Here is an 8908-nt window from a genome sequence, read left to right on the forward strand (position 1 = left end):
GGTGGGGCTTCGTCATGCGAAACAGGTTTGGGAGCTTCGCTTGATGGGGTGTACCTCCTTCCCTGTTCCTCGCTTTGCACTTCGCTTCCAGGCTGCTGTGACTGAGCAGCTTCGGAGCTATACCTCCTTGCCATGCAGTGCTGCCGTGGACCTATGTACTATGGGATGAAACCCCAGCCAAGGTATAGGCTTCTCCTCCCTTAGGGCGTGGGTGCCAGCTCTTTTGTCCCAGCAACGACGACAATGGCAAAGTCACCAGGTTGAAACCTTCACTGCCATTTTGAGCTTGATTAGTGTGCCCCGCGTGTACTGAGGGGTAGGTGGGTCTGCACCTCTGTCCTCTTCCCACAGGAGCATCGTTGTGACCAAGCTCTGCAGAGGACATTGGTGAAAGACCGGGGAATTGTTTACATGTGTTTCAAAATACATCAGTTCCTTTTCTGTTTTTCAAATTGATTTAACTGCAGTCACCAGTTGCTACTATGCAATTAAAGATTAAAAATAGAAAGCAATAGAAATTAAAACATTTTAAACTAAGATTATTTTCCTGATTCTGGTTCTGATCAGGAAAGATCTGCATGTTTACTTTAGAATGTGGATATAGTATCGAGTGCACCAAATATAAAAAAACTAAGAAACAAGCAGAAACAAAGACGTCATTTTAAACCCTACCACCAACAAACTCGGTCCCCTCCCCTTTTTTTCCTGCTTGTTTTAAATTTGTTGAAAGTAAAAATTGGAACTCTAGCTTTGGAATTAAGTCTTGATTCTTGCATCAGATCTGAATATGGTTCCCAACTCCACCACCTGCTAGGTGTTTCATCTTGGCCAGTTATTAATCCTGAAAATTTGGGGAAACTGCACCTATCCCCCGGGGCTGTTTTGAATAATGTGCTGACTGCTGAGATGCATATTCAGAGTTTGACCGAATTCTGGCACGTGGTGAGAATCCGATCACTGGTGGCTTCAATCTTTTAAAATGTGACTTTATTTTGGCTGCCTAGTCTCTTTTATTGATATACCATAATTTATGTAACCAGCTTCCCAATTAGGCCACAGGAACTTTTGATCTCCAATAAATAAAATAATATTGCAATGTCCGTATTACTTTTAGAATGGCTTCGTGGGCCTGTTAATGTGCTCCGAATCTCGCCGTTACTGACGGCGTCGGGAATCCCTCCCCAGAGGAGCAAATGCTGGTAGGCACAAGCTACTCCATCCAGCCACCTCTATTTCTAAACACAAGCGCTCCAGTGGAATTAGCGTCAAGAATCTTTTCCTGAGCCGAAGCCACTGTGTTTGCCCACTCGGCAGTCAGTCCGTTTCTAATGTGAGGGTAATTTTAGCTTAAACGATTGAGACAAACACTTGGCACGAGACACAGAGAAGTGGGACGAGCCTGTAATTGGAATATTTTGTCTCATTTATTCTTGATAACGTGCCATCTTCCACCCCATCAGCCAGGGGTGATTGTTCGTAGGATGTCTTACACCTGGTATTGCTGCTTAAGAAAACCAGATGTGATTCATTGTTAGAAGCTATTTGAAAGCCCGGGTGAGGCCATCTCCCTCTGGCTGCCCCCGCCCTTTCTCATTCTCTTTATTTTCCCCACAATTTTTTTTCCTCCCTGAGGTCCTAGTTTCATTTATCTGGAGTCCAGGGATGCTGGCCCATTTTTACCAAGTCTTGAGGTAATCTATTCTGAATTCCCACAGGCTGTGATGAGGAAAGGGTCAGCTGGGGAGGGGGCAGGAAGTCCACAGTGATCAGGAGGGATTACAGATTAGCTCAGGCAGCCACACACTTTGAGGCAGGAACCATGTGTGGTCAGATCCTCCAAACTGCTCTCCACTCTTTCTCATTGTACAAACCCCCGTGTGGGATTTGCTTTTCTGGGTCTGGGTGGGTTACCCAAAGAGGAAAAGGCTAGCTTGGGCTGGTCTGTCCAGAGAGCTTTGCCAAAATACAATCCTACCATTTGTATATTAGTAAGACCCAACTTGTAACTGACACTACAAAATGGAACCTTATAACTTAGATTTTCTTTTTCTTTTAGAGACAAGTAGCCTCTCCAGCTTTCCTCGGGCCTAGGGCATAAATGGGCACCTTCGTCTCTCTTCAGCCTAGATGACTGGCCAGAATACAGATGCTGGCACCAGGAAGTCAAAGTTCGGTTTCATTTCCTTAAGCAAAGGAGGGAGACATCTGGGTCCAGGAAGGGATGAAATAAACCTGAACATTCTCTTGTTCACCTTCTGTTGTTTGCTATAAAAGACCCTAACATACCTGTTGTTAGGATCTAGATATCTCCTCAAAAATCTCATGCTCTAATAGGTGGGGTTTGGGTGCAGTGATTGGTTCAAGAGGACGTGACACCCTTTAATGGGTTAGTCTACTGATGAGTTTATAGCTAGATGTGCTACCGAGAGAGGAAGCCTGGTGAGCGGAGGTGGTCATTGGGGGCGTGGCCTGGAAGGGTCTGTCTCCTCCCTCCTCCTCCCTTGATCACTTTCTGCTTCCTGCATGAGTGGTTTCTCCTCTGCTGTGCCCTCTGCTGTGTTGTGCTGCCTTGGAACTAGCTGACTGTAACCTCTACACACTGTGAGCCAAAATAAATCTCTCCAAGTTGAGGATGTTAGGTGTTGTATCTCAACAATGTGAAGTAACTAAGACACCTGTACCCAATGAGATGGTAGTTTGAGGCACATAGGTCCCTCCACATCCTTGAGTTAGCTTTGAATAATTCCTTTTTTCCTCCTATAATAAATGGCCTTCTTTGATTAACCTGGTTAGTGTTCAGAAACAAAACAAAACAAAACCTGGGTGGATGAACCTAAATGTCAAGTAACAAACTCAAGTTTATTTTTAAAAAATGTACTTCTGGTCCTGCCCTAAAACATTACTGTGTCAGAATTTCCAGGGGGAGGGATTTAGGTATCTGTGTTTTGAACAAGGCTCCGTATGTTCTCCGTAGGGTCACAGTGGGAAATATTCCTAGGTAGAGCTTAAAGATCAGGCTTTAAGTGCACCTAGAGGACCTTGATTAAAGGCGGATGCAGATCCTGGGGGTCTGGGTAGATCCAAGACACTGGTCCTCCTCACCAGTCCTCCAGCAGATGCTGTGCAGCTAGCCCAAGCATCCACTTAGCCCAGCAGGAATTCCACCAGCAGACTCTGCCTACTGCTTGCCTTTGTACTGCCCATGATGTAAGAATCGCTGACACCCATCAGTGTATTTTTTTTCACATGCACATTTTATGAGATTCAAATGCCAAGTGTATATGAATGAATTTTTATTGACAACTCTTCATTGACGGGGCTGTTTTAGCACTGTGCTGTGGGGTTGTGGAGTCATTACAAAAATCATGTGACCCACAAAGACTAAAAGTATTCTCTTCCGCTTTATAGAAAGTATGTGCCAACCCCTGGGTTAGATTCTGCAAAGAGAAAAGCAGAGGTATGCTTTAAGGACACTTATTACTCGAGATAGCTGGAAAGTGGGAGATAAGACTGGCGATCCAGTATGTTGACTTCGAATATCAATAATAATCATTCAGAAAATTAATATTACAATTAAACAGGAATGAACTCTGACAGAGAAAAAAAAATTCTCCCAATCTTTTTTCTTCTCATTCTACCTTTCTTAATCACTTCCTGCTGTGATTAAGGGCCACACTGGTGATGGTGGTGGAGGGGTTGTCTGAACTGAAGAAGGAGGACCATATTGATGTGCTCTTTCACCCCCTCGTGAAGTGGCTACAAGCTTGTTGGTGAGAAATCTTTGAAACTGATTGATTAGATGCGGGAAGTAGATTATGCAAGTAGAAAGAGGAGAACAGGAGCTACAAAAGGAAGAATCTAAGATAGGGTAGTAGACTTCCATGAATCCCATGAAGTCTGCATGGAGCCTCGAGACATGTGCTGTACTGCTTGGATCTCCGTGTCTATTTCCCGCAGAGCTGCAGTTACATTACCATGATTATCTGGAAGAAAAGTAAAGCACGTTGCACGAGGGAAGCATGGCACAAGTGTCCCCTTGGGTAGAGTTTGTGTGGGGCACAATGGATCCCAGGCACATTTTTCCACTGGTTCTATCTGCATGATCATTGAAAGTTTGGCGATCTCTAGGCAATGATAGACAAACTTTACCAAGAGATTGAAGCATGTATGACCAAAGTACAAGCACCAGAATGGAAAGGCAGATTGGCAAAGGAGTCATGTCCAGACAGTGTTCTCAAGAGGTTGGACTATCAATTTTTTTGTTTGTTTGTTTGTTTTGGGGTTTGTTAGTTTTTTTGGTACTGGGGAACAAACTCAGGTCTTTGCTCTTATGAGGCAACCGGTGGAACCATTGAGCTAAATCCCCAGCCCTGGAATATCAATTGCAACCAGCTGGCTTCTAGACCTGTCTTACCTGGATACTGTCAGCAGGGATCAGTGACTGGAGCTCCTATTTTAATGTTGCCTATGTTACTATTATTTTAACATGGTTTGTGGTATACTTTTTGTGGGTGTTTAAGACCAAGTTAAAGTGAGACCCGGGTTAATCAAAACGAACCTCTTACTATCTATCAAGATCACTCAAGGCTCCTCAGGCATTACTTTTGGAACCATGCACAGAGACTTTCAGTTCCTCTGTCAATGTTAGCTGCTAAGATGGGTCACAGTCTTTCTTGACCATGAAGCTTTCTGTGTAAGCATGGGTGCTGACCCTCCTTTTAGCACACCATACATTGCTTGACTCTATTCTCTGAGGCCCATCAATCTCCCTGTTCAGGAGGTTGGGGAACTCACCAAAATTGTAGGATCCTGTGGGAAAAGTCCTCTCATTTCCAGAATCAGTGTCAACCTTGGGAGGCCAGATCCAAAATATTGGCTGTCCTTTTCACCCAGTTGCCTTTGGAGCTTTGATCTCCAAATGTCAGCTGTTGAATACCCAGGACATCGGTCATCTTACCTAGATATCAAGCATTTTGAAAAATACTGTATGACCAAGGAACTATTATTTCTTGAACAATCATGATTATCTTAGATGACAATGACAAAGCTTTATAAAGAAGACTTCAGAACAAGACTATAGCATAACGATCATGGTTACATCATTATATGAAATGATATAAATAAACATTTACATAAATTTGTCATTCTTCAATAGAATGCCATCTAAGAAGAATGCACCTGTCCACAGATGCACCTCATGTGACATCACCTGGACAGCATAGTATTTGAGAATCTCTAAGTTGTTGAATACATGCATAACATACCCAAATGATGCTGACTGTATCACGCTCGAATCGCATGCATATTTTATCACAGGTAAGAGGAAGCCTGATGCTTGAGCCTAAAAGTTTACCACCATAAATAACTTTAACCTGGTGTTCACTGGTTTTTCAGTTTTACGTCTTTGAGGAACTGTATACTTGGGAAATAAATACATTTAATACACCAGGAAGTCAGCAACAATGAGTGTCAGAAAAACTGTCAAAGGAGGCAGCTCTGTCTCACTCCTTGGCATTGACCAGCCTAGGTGTCCCCCTGTTAGTCATGCAGAAAAAAGTCACGTCCAGTATTAATTTCAGAAATGAGAGTCGAAACCTCTGTCTGAAAGCACCAGTTAGCCTGGCCAGGAGCGTGGGCTACAGGGAGGCTATTCTCAGGTTATTACATGGTTAAATTTGACTGGCTGCCAACTGACTCTCCAAGTAAGTTTGAAAGACAAAATTATTTTAGTGCCAGCAAGAAGCAAGAACAAAAAGCAAGTTGACCCTGTAATTATAGTCTGATAATTTACAATGTACAGGAAATATTTTAAGCACATCAGTTAAACAAATATACCCACTTAAAATGGAAGCCAAAAGTAAATTTATCAAGTTTTGTTTTCCTAGGCCTGAAATTTTTATTCCCCTTTTCTGGTTGGTCTCCATGACTGAGCTTTTAAATGTTAGAAATGAATTTGCTTGTTTACACTCAAATGGGATTCTAGAGGAAGCAAAAGGGAAGCTTTAATAAGTTTGGCTATTCTGAAAACCTGTATAAACAGCTTTCCATGGAAACCTCAAAAAGAGCCCTTCTGAGAGAGAGAGGGGTGGGGGGAGAAAGACAGAGAAAAATATCTGAGCTCAAACAAAGCAATTCCGTGACTCTGTAAAGATACGGATGGAGTGTTTTATTCTTTTTTTTATCCTGTCCCAGTTTGACATAATTTACTGGGTTGACTTTTGCTTTCTTTAGCCTGACTTTTTTGCAAAATAGGCCAACTTCGGTTGGCATATAGTATTATAATTTAGAGCCCCCTTGCTGAACCTTATCTCTGGGGGAGGAGAGAGGTGAAAGCTTGGGCATAGGGCCCTCCTGTCACTTGGCTCTTCCATGAGGTGGTTATCAAAATCACAAAGAATTTGAAAATCAAACATGCCAAATTCAGACCATTGGCTGAGTGAAATATGAGATGTTTAGGCCACTATCCCCTTTTAAACCAACCAAGGGGTGAATGAATTGTTAGAAGGCAACCCAAAGAGGCATTTTCCAGGCTTGGAGACATTTGGGAGCCCATATAAACTGATAAGAGAATGGCTGGGAGTCCATAGGCCTGTGCTGAGGTGTTCCCCAAGCAGGACTAGAGACCCAGAGATCCTGTTGTGGATGCTGCCCAGCCACATCAAGGCTTTTTCTGAGAGGCTGTGCAGGTGTCTCTGTGCCAGTGTCTGTAGAAGTCCACCACAGAGCCCAGCCCTGCAGGGGCATCCCCACTCCGGTAATCTGGGATGGACACACACTTCCAGGAGCACCTGGGGGAAGGAAAGGGCCGATCTCACCAGCCCTGGGCTGCATAATAAAGTGTCCAGTATTGAATGGAGGGTCAGCAAGAAATGGTAAATGAGCTCCTGGAGCTGATAAGGAAGAGGGGAAAAAGAGGCAGAGAATGGGGGCGGGGGGTAGATCACAAAAGGAAGAGGTAGGGGACACTGGAGTTGTCCCTTCAACCTCTGCCCCCACCTTGGGTCCCAAATGTTAGGACAAAAAGGAAAAGAAGCGGGGGGCAAGCTCAATGGGACAAGTACATACCAAACACAAGAGGGACCACTCTTGCCCTAGAGACCAAACCAGCTAACTCTTATACAGGCTACACGACCTTTATAGGGTCATAAGCATAAAAAGGTGGAGCTGTAGGAGGGAAAAGTTACAATGGAACTTTGGGAGGGAGAGTTCAGTATAACGAGTTGTGGCTATCTACCACGGACAGAGGTTGAGGACATACAAGGAGTTGTGCGTTGTTTGTCAAGAGCAGGGTTGAAAACTGATTGGGAATCATAGGGTATAGCTGTGTTTACTGTGCCTTATTGGCCCATGAGGATACATCTGCAGCAGATGTAAAAGCATAGCAGGGGGAAGGAACTCAATGTGGTCTCTGCTCAGGCTAGGATGGCAGGGGTCAGATTCCTTTACCACCTGGGTAAGGCTGCAGCAGTACGAGCAATGAATCTGTTTAACAATAGTGAAATCTGACATCTCTGTGAAATCTTCAAAAGCAAATGTGATTGGACACATTCCTTACTAAAGTTGCACAAAAAGACAAATGGTTTCATTGACCCAACAGAGAGCAGTGGTGCAGTTAGTGATAGAGTGGCCCACACAGTAGCCTTCCTCTGTCTTGTCTCCCTCACACCAGCTGCCAAGGTTTTCAAATGTAAATGCAGTTTGTTTGTTTTTCTTTGTATTTTCTTTATTATTTTGTATTATAGTGCAGTATTGTCATCATTTTTATATGAACATTTTTGAGTTGTGGAAGGAATCGACTGAGTCTCCATTATTTCTTACGGCAAAATTTGCTTTGACATACCACTGCTCTGGGTTACAAGCATGCTTCCACAGAAAATTATGCTCACAAACAGAACTCTTACTGTAGTTCTGGAATCTTTATGGCTGAGGGGTTGGTTCCCTTTCTTGTAAAGGACTGCCTCTGTCTGTGACAGTCTCAGTCAGGGGGTATTCTGCCTTCCTGGAATCAAGGTGATCACAGGTTGAGGACCATGTCTGGAGACTTCTAAGGGTACCTGCCTGTCTTTGTAAATCTCTTATCTTGATGCCCACCTGTTGAAGGTAGACGAGAGCATGTTAATTCAGGGCTAATCAACCCCATCCAGCCAGCTCCAAGACAGACATAACTTAAACGATCAACATATCCATATACAGAGCCAAGAAGGATTGACTCAGGATTCATAGTAAAAAGGATAGAAAATAAAGGTCAAGCTTTGTTTTGGTTTTATTTACCCACTGGGCATTTGTTGGGCCAAGTGAAAAATTATGGTTCATAGCAAAATTGGCTTTTAAGCCCTTGACTGTCCCAGAAGAAAACACAAAGCATGCTTTTAATGAATAGCAGTTAAGGACTCAGGATTGTGTGGGTCTGCATGCCTCTTGTATTCTTGACTAGTCGTGACTGCATCATCAGCTACAGGATTGAGAGACACTTTGACATATGTAAGACTGCATTCTACCTGAAAGTAGGAAGTGACTCATGTGCTCTTACTAAGCAGAGAACATAGTGATTAGAATCTCCCTAGCCAGTTTTGACTTTTGCTTCCCATACCAATAAAAGTGTTACTAGATTCTGGGATGGCTGTGAACTTCTTACAGAGGCATTTTCTAGATTCTTTTTGTCCCAAAGAATTGAACAAAACAAATGCAAGAGGTAGTGAGGTTTTAACATTTGTTAAAGGAGAGATGCTCTGCAGAGCAGTTATGGGCCAATTCAAAGTAGAAAAAGAAGTTGCATTCTGCAAGGTAAGAGTGAACCACCGTGAAAAGAAGGGAATACAGTGGCCAGAGCTTAATTGTGGCCATCTTTTGTATCCACTTCTCAGGATGACATCAGACCTAGGTCATCCTGTCAAAAACTTGCTTATTT

This window comes from Fukomys damarensis, unplaced genomic scaffold, assembly GCF_012274545.1.
Source record: "Fukomys damarensis isolate Sample0158 unplaced genomic scaffold, DMR_v1.0_HiC HiC_scaffold_34, whole genome shotgun sequence".
NCBI lineage: Eukaryota > Metazoa > Chordata > Mammalia > Rodentia > Bathyergidae > Fukomys > Fukomys damarensis.